The following is an 18,511-nucleotide window of genomic DNA, read 5'->3' as shown; positions in this document are numbered from 1 at the left end:
TCAAGAATTAAAAGGGTGAACTGAGAACTGACAGAAAGTGTAAATTGAAGCATTGCAGATGAGCCATTGTTTCTGCTCCACATTCCTGGGCATGATCTGTTCCGCTGCAATCGGTAAGATTAAAGAGACTAAGGGATTACAGTGAAAGTCATCAGATGATCCAGAATGCTGGCAAAACAGAAGAATGGGTACATATGACAGCTGCCAACTGAGAATTTTAGGCTTCTTAATTAACTGAAGTGAATAAATATGTCTCCTGCCAGATTCCCCTGGCCTAGCATCCTAGCTCTCTCTCCTGCAGGTTCACTGCAGGACAACCGAAGTGTCTGCCCCTCTGTCACAACTGGAGCATCTTCCTACCAATGGCAAATTACTTTTGCTCAGCTGCTACAGTCCAAACACTAAAATTAAGGTCATGGGATCTCAAACTTAAATTTTTAAGGGAAATACAAGTAGAAGTCAGGCACTGTCCTGCCTGACATAAGGTTTGCAACTGTCCATTATGATGGTCTGGAGAAAAAAACCCCACAAAGTGTAATTAAAATCATAGGTGAATAAAAAGGCCAGAAGTTTATTATGTTCAACATTCTGCATTGTTTACATATTACCCACTGTCAGTGGTGGAATGCTGCCGGTTTAAGAACCGGTTCAGTGAGCGTGTTTGTGCACTTAAGGCGCTTGCATGCAGTGGTGAAAATGGAGCATTTAGAAGCTCAGCTGCTTACCTTCCAAGTCAGCAATGATAGGTAGAACAGCGAGGGGAGGGAAAAAACAGCTGTGTCGTGCGATTGAGATGAGCTACAAAGCAGGAAATAAAAGACAGGTGGGCGGGGCCAACTGATTGTCGGAGCTACAGTTCACCCGAACTGGTATGAACCGGCTGAATACTACCTCTGCCCACTGTTTACCTCCATCCCCTGACAAAATCATCTTTGGACTACCTTTTTGTTTGTTTTTTTCCTCTTCCAGATAGGAAGTTACCATATTTGGATTGAACAAATCAGGGTGGTCCACTATATAGCAGAGAGAAAATGCAGAAAAATCTAAGTCTTTGCTGGCTTCTAGTAGCCACCTAAGTATAGTATAGTATTTTATCTTTCTAAAATCAATCAGTTTATTGTTTTGGCCACTATGGTAAAATAACAAATAAAAATCGTCCAAAAGTGACCAGACATTAATAAAATACAGAAAAATGTGCAAAAAAACAGTAAGTACATTAAAAAATTATTATTATTATTATTATTATTATTATTATTATTATTATTATTATTATTATTGCAAATAAAATATAGAGAATCATTAGGAACTTTTGATAAATTCATCTCTCTGTTTTTAGCAGTAGTCTGTGCAAAGCACATTAATCTTCATAGTGGTGTCTCCTTGTCTACATTTATTAAAAAATTAATTCTATGTGAATTGGGCGAAAATGATTTATTTATCAAGCGGAGATCCATTTTTTTCATATGTTAAAGTGGAAATGGGACAATAAAATAAATATTGTGTAAAATCTTTTATACAGGTAGTCCTTGAGTTATGACCACAATTGAGCCCGAAATTTCTGTTGCTAAGTGAAACATTTAAGTGAGTTTGCCCCATTTTAAGACCTTTCTTGTCACAGTTGTTAAGTGGATCACTGTAGTTTATTAAATTAGTCAAACTGTTGTTTGTTGTGACCCAGGCCCACGTAGTTAGTATTAAATACAAAACAGTTCCAAAAAGCAAGCAGATTTTATTAAAACAGCTGAGAATTAACTCATTCTCAGCTTATTCCAAATTAAATGAAAGAAAAGTCCTCAAAACACCATTCTTCAGTTTATCTTTGACCTTGGGATAATTAGGCAAACTGCCAAAGGCTTTTCTTGGCAACAGTTCAGGAACAGAAGACGCTGACAAGAAGGAAATACATCCAAACACGAAGCAAATCTCTCAATGGTTGTTTTCTGGCAAAGAGGCCAAGAGCTATTGCTGGTCTCTTGACCCTACTCCTGAGTTGTCCTCTCTGCTTTAGCTGCTCCTGCCTTCTGGCAGCTCTTCTCATACGTGCATTAGGAACAGGCTCCTCCTGTTCCTCTGCCTCTCTACTGTCAGCCTCTGGAGGCTCTGAAGTCCGCGCATCACTCCCTGATGGCCCTGGCCCCATCTCTGCCTCCGACGCAGAGCCCTCATCCGGGCCTTCCCCAGCCTCCAGGACTGGCCCATGTTCTTCCTCAGCCTCATCGCTGTCCGACTCCACTGCCAGCTCCGCAGGCTGCTGGCGGACCACAACATTGTTAAGTGAATCTGGCTTCTCCATTGATTTTGCTTGTCAGAAGGTTGCAAAGCGGGATCATGTGATCCCGGGACACTGCAATTGTCATAAATATGAGTCAATTGTCAAACACCTGAATTTTGATCACATGACCATGGGGATGCTACAATGGTCATAAGTGTGAAAGCTGTTCATAAGTCACTTTTTTCAGTGCCGTTGTAAATGAACTGTTGTAAGTCGAGGACTACCTGTAATTTCCTTGGAAGATGGTGATATGGGATAAGCTTAGAGGAAGTACTAGGAGGCCCAAGATAGAGCAGGCAGGATAGAAGTCTGTGTAATGCAAACCCAATAGTCTGGCTGAGAAGTGGACAATGTTTGAACCCTGAAAATAACCCCATTCCTTTCTTCTTTCTCTACATGGCTCCTTGTACAAATGCTATGTTTTTATAGCAGGATAGCTGATGCTATCATGACTTGCCAGTAAAAAAGTAAAAAAAACTTCCACAAGTGTATATGAGTGAGAGGCAGAACTGAAAAGTTTGGGGTTTCGGGGGGCACAGGGAGGACACCCAAAGCAATTATGTATCTGAGCTGTGTGCTGCATAATTAAATTGAATGGAAAGGGGAAAGTGCCCAGAGATTCAAGTTCAAATTTGTAATAAATGTTATCTGGCTTATGCAAAACACCAATACTTCATTTAATTCAGAATGGTGAAAAGAACAGGCATAATATGTCAATGTAAAATGGGGCACCCACAGCTCTGGATAGTCAGCTGTTCTATTGATTAATCCTTCTCACTGTCCGGAAATTTTGAATGAACATCAGGAAGAATTTCCTAATGGTAAGGGCTGCTGAAGGATGGAAGAGAAAATCTTGGAAGATGGTGAATTCTCCTTTGCTAGTGGCCATGGGTTGGGATGCTGCAGTAGTTCTGCGTGGGGGAAGAGGCTGGATTAGATGATGTCCAAGGTACATTTTGATGCTTACATTCTAGGTAACAAAGAGGACAAAAAAGGACAAAACCATGATGTGGGCATTAGCAGCAAGGGGGAAGGAGTTCTTCAAAAATTTTGCCAGGCAACGGAAAATTGCTATCCAGTGCTATAAAATATATAAGTATTAACTATTAAAAGTTTATATGTCAGTCTGTATTTTATTTCTATTACTTTTTAGTTAGAAGATTTTTTTTTTAATTGTCACTCCTAATCACTGTTCTTTCTTTCATCAACAACTTCTTTCTTGGGATATTTCAATGGCTACCTATGTGTAAGCAGGATGAACGAGGAGAATGTGCGTCTTTTATCTGGCTGCACTTTTCTGAGATACATATTTCATAGTGTAGCAGCTGATTTCATAAGAGGTCCAGCATACTAACAGAGAGCCCTGTGATTCTAACTGTCAGTTTGATATCATGAGTCTCAGATTCATCTGGTGTTAACAATGGTAGAATTCAACTGCTGAAGTACTTATGATATACATTAAATCAACCATTTTCCTTAATTCATATAGTATGCATCATTCAATAAAAAAATTAAAAAGCTATTGTGTTGCATATTATTTTGCAACACAATGAATCTGTTGTATGCAATCCATCCCAGTATAACAGCATCAATTTATTCTTCTATGACCCTTTACGCTGGCTTTACTCATAATAGTCAACACCAGTAGCATCACAGTTCGTAACTTTGTGTTGGTTGTGCTTATGTGCATTCATTCATTCATTTTGTATGGCCATCCATCTCAACAAATGCAACAGGGTGGCAAACAATAATAAAATAAGGCAAAAATAATAATTGTCATTGCATACTATCCTAATTGTTTTAACCAGATCAAGACTTGCTGTTTGGATCAATGCACATACCACATTATTTAAGACATGGGTATCTTCCACAACTCTTTATACTTTGGAGAAATATCCAGTGATCCCTTCTCTTCTCTATTGGATATGAGAACTAAGCATTGAGACCATCCATAATACAAAACAAAATCATTGCAAGATGTTTCCTAATAAATTGGCCCAGAGAGCCTAACCAAGGCTTTTGATAGCATGTGTGCACATGCCTAGCATATCAGCAGAGAAGAGTTAAGAGATTTTCAGAATTTTTCAGCACACCTATGGATCAGAGAAAAACCACAGCTATGGTGGGATCACAATGTGCTTTCCTCATGTATTAAGAAGAAGAAATTGTCAAAATTCACCTGAAAACATGAAACATCCAACCTCATTTTAACGCATGTTTCCTTTGTCCCCAAATCTAACATAGTTATGTATTTCTGTGCACAGCATACCTTCATATTAATGGTTGGTAACTTATCCTTTGCTAAATTGCAATTTGAAAGAAAGTGCAGAGCCAAGGAAGACTTTTTTGATTGCATGGTGGGCACAAGTAGTTCAAAGCAAGATGTTGGGCTTGGCATCTAATGTTGTCAAAACTGATGAGGAATCCAGCTTCTCTATCTCATTTTTATTACCTTTCCCATATATTCAAAGGGCCTATTTAGTAGAAAAAGGATCCTTCCTAAGTGGAAACATTCAAACAGGTTTTTTTGCAAAATTATTGCTATTAAAATAAAAGGTCTAAAGAAATTTAGAGATGAAATCAGTAAGAAAGAACTGTTAAGGAGGGACTTGGAGAAGTGATGACATAAAACAGAGATCAAAGCAAGTGCCTGAAAGAAATGCAAACTCTTCCTTGTTAATATAAAAGCTGACTGAGAAATTTGAAGAGTCAGTTACTATACTACAATAAAATAGCATTCCTGGAGCATCTGCAGATGCATCTGCACTGCATCTGTTTCTTTCTTTCTTTTTTTTTATTGAAAAAGTTTTACAATTACATTTTCTCCCCAATTTCCCCCCCCCAACCCTCCCTAACCCTCCCTAACCCCCCCCTCTCCCCCGGACTTCCACAAAATATAATCCAAATCAAAATCCCCTTTTTATAAAACTTGAGTCCCTCCACCCCCTATATATTTCTCACATCTTCACAAAATTCAATTATTCTATCTCTATATAATACTATCTATATAATACTTTCAGTTAAAAGCTATCTGATATTTCCTAGTTTGATATTTATTCTGCACATAATCTATCCACTTTTTCCACTCCCATACATAAGTCTCTTGTGAGTGATCTTTTAAATATGCTGAAATCTTCGCCATCTCTGCAAAGCTGGCCATCTTCAAAGTCCATTCCTCAATAGTAGACATAGCTTCATTTTCCCAATATTGACCTATCAGTAATCTCGCTGCTGTTATCATATACAATATCAACTTTGTTTCACCCAATGTAAAACCCTTAACTATACCCAATAAAAACAATGTGCATCTGTTTCTTGATCTGGTCTACCTCGAAGGACTGAGAGGATGTGCAATTGAATGGAAGAAAAGGAAGAGAATGCAAATACATTTTTCCCACTAATGTTTTCTGAAGATTCCTATATTTAGTTCATCATTATCTTTTTAACTCTATGATGGGATCTTCCTACTGAGCAGAGATCTGGTCACTCCAGTTTAAGAGGGCTATTATAAAGATCTAAAAGAGCAAACAAAATTATTATTGGGCTAAAAGATGACAGCAGTTGTGACTCTGCTTAGACTTAGAACTAAAGACAGTAAAAAAAAAGAAGAAGATATGACCAAGGTACATCTAATCATGCATAGGAAAGTATTACAGTTCAACACCATTTACTGTAATTAAATTCAAGGAGACACAGGGCTGGCAGAAGGAAACACTTTTCACATAGCAGTTAGCTTAATTGGAATTAGCTATTCACAATTGTGTGAACAGTAGCAATTTTGATCTTTTTAAATGGGGACTAAGCAGGTTAATGAAATATCAGGCTACTGATGTATGTTTGCTGCCTCCTGAATCATAGGGAGCTTGCCTTAAAAAAAACGGTAGCTGGAAAATGACAATGAAAGTGGACTATTGCTCTGTAATCCAGGATTGTGAGTCTCCCAAATTCATCAAGTGTACATGACACAGAATGCTGAACAAAATGGGGCCACAGCTTTGTCTCCTTCCTTTTCCTCTGCCAGTTGGCATCATTGTCTTTACCAAAGCCTTGAAAGAGGTAGGTTAGTCAATGTCTCCCCTCCGCAAGTTAGAAAATTTTAAATGTATTTTTAATTTTTTTCTTCTGTTCAATTGAGTCCAATTCTTAAAGACTGGCCGGACAAATCCCTGCAATTTTCTTGGCAAGATTTTTCAGAAGTGGTTTGCCATTGCCTCCTACACAGTTGTAAATGCCAAAAAGGCAAAGGTCATAATAACATATTGAAGTTTAAGTACCACTGGAATTTAATTAAACGCAATTGCCCAAGTTTGAATATAATCTTTGAAAATCTAATATTAAATGTAGCATTAACCGTACTATAGTCTGCTATGGAGAACTGAGAATTCATTCAAATCAGAAAAATACAAAAGCTCCAATCTCTCCAAATGTTATTTTTTCCATCTATTAAAATGATGGAACCAACCTCTAGTTGAATCCCAAAAAAACCTGTTTAGCACCCCCTCCAAATATAATTTAAAAATTTCCAAAACTACACAAGACTATTAAATCATGTATGATAAGAACACAGTTTTAATGACAGTAAAATACTAAAATCTCACAAGAGCTTACCAAACCTGCATGTGGTTTTTGGATGTTCTTTATTCTTACTAAATTTAAGTGTGTTTGGGGATTCACACAGATGTGAAGGGCAAGAATGGTGTTGAATCTTGCAGTGCATACAAAGAAAACTGCAAGATGAACAGAAGTATACAATCCATGATAAGACAATGAATGGTTGCAGGACCTGGGCATGGCTAGTCTAGTGAACAGAAGGACCAAGGAGACATGATATCAGTGTTCCAATATTTGAGGGGCTGCCAGAGAGAGCAGGGGGTCAAGCTATTTTCCAAGGCATTATTCCAGACAAGGAATAATGGATGGAAACTGATCCAAGGAGAGATTCAACCTAGAAATAAGGATAAATTTTCTGACAGTGAGAAGAATCAACCAATGGAACAGCTTCCCTTTGGAAGTTGTGTGAGCTTCATCACTGAAGGCTTTCAAGAAGAGATTGGACTGCCATTTGTCAGAAATAGTGTAGGGTCTCCTGCTTGGGGGGGTTGGACCAGATGACCTACACGGTCCCTTCCAACTCTGTTAATCTAATCTAATCTAATCTAATCTAATCTAATCTAATCTAATCTAATCTAATCTAATCTAATCTTTCAGTTTCAAAGTTATATAGTTATATAGACATAACTATATAGCCCTCACAAATTGGGAAGAAAAAAGGGAAAGAGGTCCTCATTTCATAGATTTTTCTGTTCTGTATCCTCCATTTGTGTTAAAATTCTCCAAATGTGTTAAAATTCAGGTTCCTAGTTATTAGGCATACTTTGCTGCCTCACTATGGCCTGCAATATGCCTTGGAGGAATGAGCAAAGAGCACTGGGGGTGGGGGTGTCTATGCCAAGTGTATATGCCCCCAGCAGGTCACCAAAGGAATGAAGATCATCCCAACTATGAACTAAAGCATGAGTGTCAAACTTGTGGCGGCACATTGCCGTCATGTGACGCTTCGTGATATTTTTCCCCTTCATGGAGGTGGGATGGGCGTGGCCTGCACATGACGTATCTGGTCTGCCAATTTGACACCCTTGAGCTAAAGCAACAATACAGGAAGATGCTGGAGGCTTAGGATCACTTTAATGACAACAGCAAAGTCATCATTTCATGCTGCATTGGAGAAGACAATGGCAAACATTTCCTGTATTTTACCAAGAAAACCACATGGGTGAAGAAGGTAAGATAATTGACAACATAATGCTGTATGATGTATGGCCCCCTTGTCAAATGACACTCAACCTGTTACTAACAGCTGAGGGTATTTCAGAATACTAATAGAATTTAGGATACAGTTAGAATAAAACCTTTCGGGTGTCTAGTTGCTGATGCTGCCATGTAGGAAAATAATATCCAAAGTTGCAAAAACAGAATTACACTAGGAACATGAAATGTAAGAATATGCATAAGGGAAAAGTCATCAAATGAAAGGTGAAATGAGTCAAATACAAATTGATTTCCTAGGCATCAGAGAATTAAAATGAACTGGCATTGGACATTTTACTCAGAAGCTTATGCAATTTATTATACAAGATATAGACACATACACACAAAAAGAGAGAACAGCATTACATTCATTGACATGAAGGACAGAGCAAACAGAATGCCTTGGTACAAGGCAGTCTAAGATCAATTAAACTTCACCGACAATCCTTTAAAATGACAGTTGTGCAAGTTCATGCTCCAACCACTGATGCAGAACAAGAGAAGGTTGATGAGTGTTGTGGTCAAATTCAATCTGAAATCAACAGAGCATTCAAGCAAAATATACCGCTTATGCTGGAGAATGGAGTGCCTAAATTAGATATGGTATGGAGGAAAATATTATTGGACTTCATACTTTAACTAAAATAAAGCAGGACGGTAATTTATCAGTTTCTGCCATTCCAATGACTTCCTCATTACTAAGTCTTGAGACAACCAAAACTCTTGAAACAATCAAAATTAAAAACATAGATGTCACCAGACCAAATATACAGAAATCAAATTTACTATCTTATTGTTACTAGGAGCAAGAAGTAGAATGGAATACAAATTATTCCAATGCAAGTTTCAAGTTACGCTAAATAGGAAGAAGAAAATCAATCAATTTTATTGAGCAATTTTGAGCTAATATCTACCATTTTCAAGGAAAACATTATGAACTGTTTGAACTGTTCCTATCCTGAACTTCATAGATAGGAAACCAGGAGAACTGGGAAATGGACTCAAAGAAGTTGTTAAGGATGAATATGAAAAGAGACTGCCAAAAAGCCAAGTAAGAGAAGAAAGCAGGCTGTCAGAATAAATGGTGAAAACTGCCAAGAAAAGAAGAGAAGCCAAAGCCAAGAAAAAAAAAATCTCAGGAAGGAACAACAAAGAATTCCAGAGAGCTATTAGAAAAGCAAGAAACAGTATTACACTGACACCTGTAAAGATCACAAAAAGAAAGGAAGGAAGGAAGGAAGGAAGGAAGGAAGGAAGGAAGGAAGGAAGAAAAAGAAAGAAAGAAAGAAAGAAAGAAAGAAAGAAAGAAAGAAAGAAAGAAAGAAAGAAAGAGAAGACTTCTAAAATATCTTGAAAGTCAAAAAGAGATTCCAAATTGGAATGCTAAAAGTACCAATGGATAGACAGTAACCAATTCACAGATGATCAAATAAAGATGGAAATAGTATACTGAAATTCTGTATAATAGAGATGCCAACATCAATAGAAATATGGCAAGCAACACAAGAAGGTTCTAGCCAAACTATGGTAACAAATTTGGGGAATGATACAGTAGCCAACGAATTTGAGGAGGTTGTTTCACATTCCATACCAAAAATAATAGGAGATTTAACAGATTATATAAACTACTGTATATTATCCTTAATTTCATATGGTAGCAAAATCAGCCATTGCAGATTAGAGCCCTAAGGGAGATGCCAGATGTTCAAACTAGTTTTAGAAAGGGCCAAAGAACAAGAACTTGGCTCTGACGAGCCAAGTTCTGATGATCCCAGCTGAGTTGCCTGCTGATCAGGCAACTCAGCTTGGATCGTCAGACCCATTTAAAAGAAAAAAAAGTTTTTTTCTTTTAAATGCCTCTGATGAGCCAAGTTCTGATGATCCCAGCTGAGTTGCCTGATCGTCAGAGGGTTTTTTAAAAACACTCTGACGATCAGGCAACTCAGCTGGGATCGTCAGAGCCTTTTGAAAGCATTTTTTACATGGTTTTACATGTAAAAAATGGTTTTAAAAGTAAAAAAAAAAATTGGCCACGCCCACCCAGTCACATTATCCCCCCAACTAAGCCATGCCCACAGAACCGGTAGTAACAAATTTTAGATTTCACTACTGCCCCTCAAGTACTGGAAGAAAGTTATTATATCCCCTCTAATCCTTCTCTTCAATAGGCTAGCCCAGGGGTCTCCAACCTTGGCAACTTCAAGACTTGTGGACTTCAATTCCTAGAATTCCTCAGCCAGGAAAGCTGGAAGTTGAAGTCCACAAGCTGCCAAGGCTGGAGACCCCTGGGCTAGCCATACCTAGCTCCTCCAACTGTTTGTCATACGATTTAGCCTCCATACCCTTTATCTTTGTTGCTCTTCTCTGCAAACTTCCAAGGGTCTCAGCATTTTTTTTTTTGTATCATAGTAACCAGAACCGGATGCAGTATTCCAATGTGGTCTCACCAGTGTGATGTAAAATAGTACTATCACTTCTCATTGACTTGATGCTATACCTCTGTTGATGCAGCCTAAGACTGCACTGGCTTTTTTGACAGTTGTAGCACACTGTTGGCTCACACTTAAGTGGTGGTCTCACAGTTACTACTGTTGAGCCACATACCACCTATTCCACGGGTGTCAAACTCAATCGTGTCACATGATGTCATGATGGTTTTTTGCCTTTGCAGAGCTGGGGTGGGTATGGCCTGCGCATGATGCATCCGGCCCGTGGGCTGCCGGTTTGACACCCCTGATTATTCTATATCTATGCATTTGATTTTTCCTGCCTAAGTGCAGGACCTTACTTTCCTCACCACTGAGCTGCACCGTGTTGGACAGGACCCAAGATCTGTCAAGATCCTTCTGAATCTTGAGTCTACCTTCCAAAGTGTTTATTTATTTAATTTAAATTTGATTTAGACCAGGGTTTTCTAAAATGGCCAACACCAACCCCTAAGAGTTGATGGGACTATCCGAGGAGTCATAAATGGTTGGGTTCAATTGGTGATTGATAACTGATGGAAGCTAGATTGGGGGTAGTTAATCTTTTGCGGTCTGTGTAGGGGTCCACACCACACCCAAGCCCTGAAATGAGCTAGCTAATGGCAAGTCAGTGTTACCATGGAATAACCTTAAGTAGCAATTGTTATTTATAATACTATTAAAGTAGTATTTATTAAATTATTTTCATATAATCAATGTTTGGGGGTTGATGAGCAATCTGAAACTTCATGAAGGGGTCAATGAACTGAAGAGCTTGTGTTCCTGATTTAGACATTGCCCAATTCCCACTGACTTGGTTGGGTTAGGCTTAGGCTTAGGGGATGGCTTGAATAAAGTGGCATCAGATACACTGTTGAAAGATGAAAATTGTCAGTTTGGGAACATATCACCCTGGAAGAGGTTTATCTATGTGGTCATTAGGAGTCAACACCGATTTGATAGCACATAATCAGGTTGGGAAATGCCTTAGACCTATAAGCTCCAACCAGAACCTATATCAAGACACTCACAAGGCAACTTGTAAAACCTGGGATGCAACAAAAATGGTACTGAAAGCAGCATATCTTAAATTGTACTGCACTTTTATAAGGTAAAAGTGAGATTAGATTTGCTTGGAAGAAATTCTGCCTCAGAGCAAGAGTAGATAGACATTGGCCAACAATGCATTATACATACAGCACAATATCCCATTGTGTTCTCTGTTTTAAATAGCACACACTGTTGTCCTTTCTTGTAATCCCTGTGTGAATAAAGTCTCTCTTCACACCTCACAAATCTTTACTGTGAAGTTTTATTATCAAATATACAATTTGATAGTATACCATAAGTATAGTATTTTAGCTTATGATGTGACAGGGTTCGATTAGTCTCCAAATTTCAAACCTGAGATATGTAATTACAATACTATACTTCTTTGCTAATGCTTTTTATTTTAATGTATAAGGATGATAAAAAATATCCTTAAAAAGAATTTAGATCTTTAAAATAGCAACTGTTTTAGTGGCTCTTTATAAATAGAATAACTGCATTTAAGCCACTACTGCAGTGTTTCTCGTGCCAGTTTGGGGGTCTGGGAGTTGAAGCCCACATGTCTTAAAGTTTCTGAGGATAAGAAACTCTGAAACTAAATAGACTTATTTGAACTAACAATTTATAAAGATTATCACCACAAACTTCTAGTATATTTTATTTCTTAGACTGCATTAAATTAGACTGGCTTGATCCCATCCGTTTCGGTTTTAATTTGAAATTGATTTTAATTGGGTTGTTTTAAATTGTGGGCCGAAATTATTTAATTACCTTTTAAACTGTTTTTTAAATTTTGTATGCTCTGTTTTATCTCGGCTGTTCACCGCCCTGAGTCCTGCTGGAGAAGGGCGGTATACAAATCAAATCAAATAAAAAATAAAAATAAATAAAAATATACCAGAATATTTTTGGCATATTTTTAATGCAGTCTAACTTTCTATTTTGGCTACTTTTCTGTTTTATTCCAATTGGTGCATCACATTAGAGACAATCTTCTTTTCTGTATCATCTCAAGTCTTTTACTCACAAATCATTAGTTAAAGGACATTTAAATTGTTTTTATTTACAGAATATATTTAGGCTGGTTTCCTACTAGAATATTAGGAGTCCTCCATTCCTCTGCTCGCAACAGAATACCTTATACTACCAGACTTGAACTTTTGGGCTTACACAACTTAGAACTACGCTGCCTTTGGTCTGACCTAAGCGTAGTACATAAAATTATCTGCTACAATGTCCTACCTGTCAATGACTACTTCAGCTTCAACCACAACAATACACGAGCACACAATAGATACAAACTTAAGGTAAACCTCCTAGACTCACAGCTAAGATTAGAGCAACATCTGTCAACTGTGGCTAGGGGGACCTTTGCACAGGTTCACCTGGTGCACCAATTGCAACCCTACTTGGATCAGGAAGCTTGACTCACAGTTACTCATGCCCTTGTCACCTCATGGTTAGATTATTGCAACGCGCTCTACATGGGGCTACCCTTGAAAAGTTTCGGAGACTACAGTTGGTCCAGAACGCAGCCGCGCGAGCTATCGTGGGTGCACCTAGGTACACCCACATTACACCAATTCTCCGCGAGCTGCACTGGCTCCCTATTGGTCTCCGGTCACAATTCAAGGTGTTGGTTATTACCTTTAAAGCCCTACATGGCTCAGGGCCAGGTTATCTTCGAGACCGCCTTCTACGGCATAGCTCCCAGTGACTGGTAAGATCCCACAGAGTTGGTCTCCTCCGGGTCCTGTCAGCTAAACAATGCTGGCTGGCGGGCCCGTGGGGAAGGCCTTCTCTGTGACTGCCCCAGCTCTCTGGAACCAGTTACCTCCTGAGATCCGGACCATCCCCACCCTATTGGCCTTCCGAAAAGCGGTGAAGACCTGGCTTTTCCGGCAGGCCTGGGGCCGTTGATCTCACTGTTGTGATCTCGCGAGATCAGGCCATGAATGGTGTGAATGAGTTTTAATTGTTTTTAATGTTTTAATTTTTAATGTTTTTATATATGGTTTTTAAATGCATTGTAAGCCACCTTGAGTCTTCGGAGAAAGGCGGCATACAAGTTGAACAAACAAACAAACAAACAAACAAACAAACAAATAAATAAATAAACTGCTCCAAACTTGATTGCAGAAAATACAACTACAGCAATAGAGTAGTCAATGCCTGGAATGCACTACCTGACTCTGTGGTTTCTTCCCCAAACCCCCAAAACTTTAACCTTAGACTGTCTACTGTTGACCTCACCCCATTCCTAAGAGGTCTTTAAGGGGTGTGCATAAGTGCACCAATGTGCCTACCGTCCCTGTCCTAATATCCCCTTTTATTCGTATCCATTTCATGTATTCATAATCATGTTTATACTTATACCTGTTATCTAATACTTGCTTGGCAAATAAATAAATAAATAAATAAATAAATAAATAAATAAATAAATAAATAAATAAATAAATAAATAAATATAAATATAAATATAAATATAAATATAAATATAAATATAAATATAAATATAAATATAAATATAAATATAAATATAAATATATTAAAGGTGTAGCTAGTGCCGTAGCAAGTCAGATTAGGCTGAGAATGAGCATCAATTTATTAAAAGTCATTAAGTTCATACACCTGAACAGCCTTGCAGCTAATTCAGATTAAAGAAACTAAGGAGAGATAAGCTACATAGCAATTAGAGTGTCAATGACAATGCATCACTCTGGAGGCGATTAATAGATTAAGACAAGACCATATTCCCCCCCCCCCCCACTCACTTCCTCCCCATCTTTTTATTGTAAATTATGGTTTATGTCGCACGGTCAGTCACATATTGACTGGATTTGGCATTTTTGTCCATCTATCCAGCCCTTCCCAAGGACCTGGAACAGGCAGGTGATAGTGTTGAAGGTATCAGCTCAGGATGTAAGCTGTTCTGAGTGAAGCTGCCTTTTTGTAATTGACTGATGGTGACTTTGTCAATGCCAATGGTGCTCCAGTTGTTATGGGGTTGCACCCAAGGTGCCTATTACGGTTAGCACTAACTTTGCTTTCTTTTGCCTCACTTGTTCTATTTCTATTTGTAGGTCTTTGTATCTTGTTATCATCTCTAGTTCTTTTCTATTCTGCTGTCTCCAGGTACTGCCACGTCCACTATCCGGACTTATTTGCCTTTCTTATTCACAATTGTTAAGTCTAATAATTTAAATAATTGTTCATTATTTCTACTTTTAACAACATTGATTTTTAGTCCCTACAAATAATGTTCTAGAATTGTATGTTATTTTCCTTTGTGCCTTCTCACAAACTTCTTCAAAAATTTAACAAGCCTCTTTTGTAAATCCAGTATAGGAAGATTAACCAGATCACTCTCTTGATTTGTTCTTTGAATATCCCTTTTAATTATTAAGTCATCAACTAGTTTCTTTTGTATGTCTAGTGTAAACATCTTTTTCTATGTCATTCTTGTGGTTTGTTATCTTTAAATCTACTTTTAAAATTTGTTCCTCTTCCATAACTTCTTTTAAATACTATCTACTATATAGAGGTAGAGGTAGAAGTTAAAATTAACTTGTTCAAAAATATCATTCAATGTGTCTAATATTAATATGTTTTGCTTCATTCTGTATTTATATGTCAAGTTTCAGTATTATTCTTTAACTATAATTTTTAGTTCCTTCTAGGGTCCAATTTTTAAAGTCTTATGTTTTTACAAAGAATTCGAAACAAAACAAAAACAAAACAAAAAGGAGCCTGAGTGGCGTAGGAGGGTAATGCTTCCTAAGGCAGCATTTAACATCCAGCTGCCTGCAATTACTGCGAGTTCAATTCTCACCAGGCTCAAGGTCAACTCAGCCTTCCATCCTTTCTAAGGTGGGTAAATTGAGGACCCAGTTTGTGGGGGCAATAAGCTGACTTTGTATAAATATACAAAAGTATGAAGGCTATTGCTTAATACATTGTAAGCCGCCCTGAGTCTCCGGAGAAGGGCGGCATATAAATCACATTTTTAAAAAAAATTAAAAAAAAAATAAAAAATCCCATGGAAAGATTCTTTATAATGAATTCCAAAATATTGTTTCAAATTTATCTGGACTCTTAGTCCATTTTTAACTTTCTAAAAGTTTGAATCACACTTTTGCTGTTTACTCTCCCCAAAAAATCTTTTAAAAAAGTCCTTAAACTTGTATTTAAAAGTTCTTTTCCTCAAGATTGAAGGAAAATCACTTGGTGAAATAAAACCCGCGGATCCAAAGGTCCCTAACAGTTAAATAGCAATTTCCTAGAGTGATTAGAACAGTATGCCAACTTAATGTCCTTTCAAATGTGTTGACTGTGGCTTCAGCAAGATGGCTATTCCCTCGTCTCCCAGAGCTCTAAGCCCCTGGGTCTCCTCCTTGTCTGGAGAGGAATTATTGAAGAGATTCACTGGCTATTCATTTCACTGCAGTTCACCATTTCCTCCCTGGAAATCTGTGATTCGTAATAACTGACTTGGCTATAAGTTTGAATTCATATAAATTTCATAATAATACATAATAAATAAAGGATTATCTAATATTATAGATTTTGTCTTTTTTCTGAGTTTGGTCAGATGTAGCAGCTTTACCGAAAGGGGGACTAGGGCTAAGCCTATCAGGATTTGAGACCACCTGGAAATCAGATCTCAAAAAAGATAAGAGAAAAACACTACTCTATTTTTTGTGCCTGGGAACATTAATTTTTAAAGTCATTTTCTTCCTCCTTTCTTCCTCTTTTTGAAGGCATGCATAAAGAAACATAACAAACATAATCTTCAACCCCAAATGAACTATGGTACATACAAAAAGCATACATTAACTTGCTCATACACCATCCTTTTCCAATGAGAAAAGAAGTTTGTGAAAAATGTATGAATTACACAGACAACTGCATTTTCACATTCAGCTTCCATTATGACACAATTTGTGAGTTTCTGAAGCACTGATCCGCTTTATCATTTGCAGGAACTCTACTCTCTCTAGAATACCTTCATTGGCTCTTTAGATGAGCTTGGTGGCTTTCCAAAAGTAGTAGGCTGTCCTGTTGTTGAACCATTGCATGTTTGAGATTTGATCCTTATCTGGCTTCCCAGTCAGGCCATTTCATATTGTTGGGAGCAATATCCTGACTCTGTAAACTGCTTGGAGAGGACTGTAAAGCACTGTGAAGTGCTATATAAGTCTAAGTGCTATTGATATTAGTATCATGGGACCTTACCACGAACATTTCTTTTTCTCTTAGCGGTTACAAAGAGAGAAAAGTTATATTATGCTGCTTAGAAAAAAAGCATACCAGCATGCCCATTCAGAGACTGACTTGGGGATCAGATTTATGAATCACACTTAATTAGATTTAAGCACACTTTTCTAATTAAGTCATAATTAGCTCAGTTACAGGGTGTGCTAACTCATAACTCAATGGTTTGGTCTTCAAAAGCCCTGGGTGCAACCCTCCAGAGCCCCTTCGAAAACTGGTACTAAATTAAAATTCCAACTGTGGCAGAACAGGAAAATTACTCTACGTGTGGGGAATAATTATGCTAAATAAATTCAATCAAATTTATTGTTTTACTTGGTTCTACCTTTTTCTTTCTCCTGACTCAATAAACATTGGTGCGTCAAAGACCAAGTGTGCTGCTTAACCAGAAATGTTTGACACCCTATGATTTACAAACTACTCAGCAAGGTAACTCAAAACCAAGTAAACATGTATATGAAGCTCAATATCAGAATCTAGCCAAGCTCTAGCCTAGAATAAAGGTGAAATCTCAGAGCACTTTGGAAATTAAAAACAAACAAACATGGGACAGCTTCTGAAAAGCTTCAGCAGTCTATTTGTACAACAGCTTGCAAATACTTATCACAGACATTGTAACTCTTGGTAGTTTTGATGGAACAGCTCCCTCCATTGGTGACTTCATTTGTTCTTTTGCTTTCCATGAACCTGACTGGCATCTTCTCTATCCTCCACTGGAAAAACTAATTTGTGTGTACAAAACTCTTTTGCATCTAAATCTTCTAAAGATTGAGCTTATTTATTATGAACCCAACAGCATTTCAGAGGCTACAAGGCTAAGTAACAGGCATCTGCCACATGAGTTGCTTCATCAAAATTATTCAGGAGGCAAGGAAGTATATGTTTCTCTCCTCCATGAGAAATTCTTTATTAATTTATTTACATAATTGATACCCTACCTGATATCCCATACTCCAGGCAGCTCACATAAAAATGTATTTCAAAGCAGGAGTCTTTTAACTAGCACCACATAATGGGTATTTCGAACCTTAAAACACCTCTGCTGCTATGGTTATGCATGGTAACCAATGGGTGGCCCAAAGGGAACTGCATTGATCCACCACTAGTCTATCCTACTGCAGGTGGCAAATCAATACACAATTCGAGCCAGTGGGGCATTACAGTCAAAACAGCTAAATCACAGGACTGATTGCAGGATTTGTATTTGGCTAGTCTACAGAAAAGAAGGACTAGGGGGGACATGATAGTAGTATTCCAGTATTTGAGGGGCTGCCACAAAGAAAAGAGGGTCAACTTATTTGTCAAAGTAACAGAAGGCAAGACAAGAAACTAATCAAGAAGAGAAGCAACCTGGAATTAAGGAGAAACTTCCTAACAGTGAGAACAATTAACCAGTGGAACAGCTTTGTCTTCAGAAGTTGTGGGTGCTTCATCACTGGAGGTTTTTAAGAAGAGACTGGACAGTCACTTGTCTGAAATGGTATAGGCTCTCCTGCTTGGGCAGGAGGTTAGACTAGGAGACCTCAAAGGTCCCTTCCAGTTCCATTATTATTGAATCAGACTTCATGCATGCTTAAGCAGCATTGCTGGGATACAAGTTGCTAGTAAAATAAAAACAGGTTTATGAACTATTGACCTTATG

General features: G+C 37.9%; 1 protein-coding gene across 1 annotated transcript in view; it reads right to left on the bottom strand.

Annotated features, from left to right (window-relative positions):
* SLC24A4 (solute carrier family 24 member 4) overlaps nt 1–18,511 on the bottom strand; it is a 109,048-nt gene that overhangs the window by 52,844 nt on the left and 37,693 nt on the right. The window lies entirely within an intron of this gene.

Source organism: Pituophis catenifer, unplaced genomic scaffold (genome assembly GCF_029215685.1).
Source record: "Pituophis catenifer annectens isolate HBS135680 unplaced genomic scaffold, rPitCat1.0.hap2 SCAF_1, whole genome shotgun sequence".
Classification (NCBI taxonomy): Eukaryota; Metazoa; Chordata; class Lepidosauria; order Squamata; family Colubridae; genus Pituophis; species Pituophis catenifer.
This window is presented reverse-complemented; position numbering and strand designations above follow the sequence as displayed.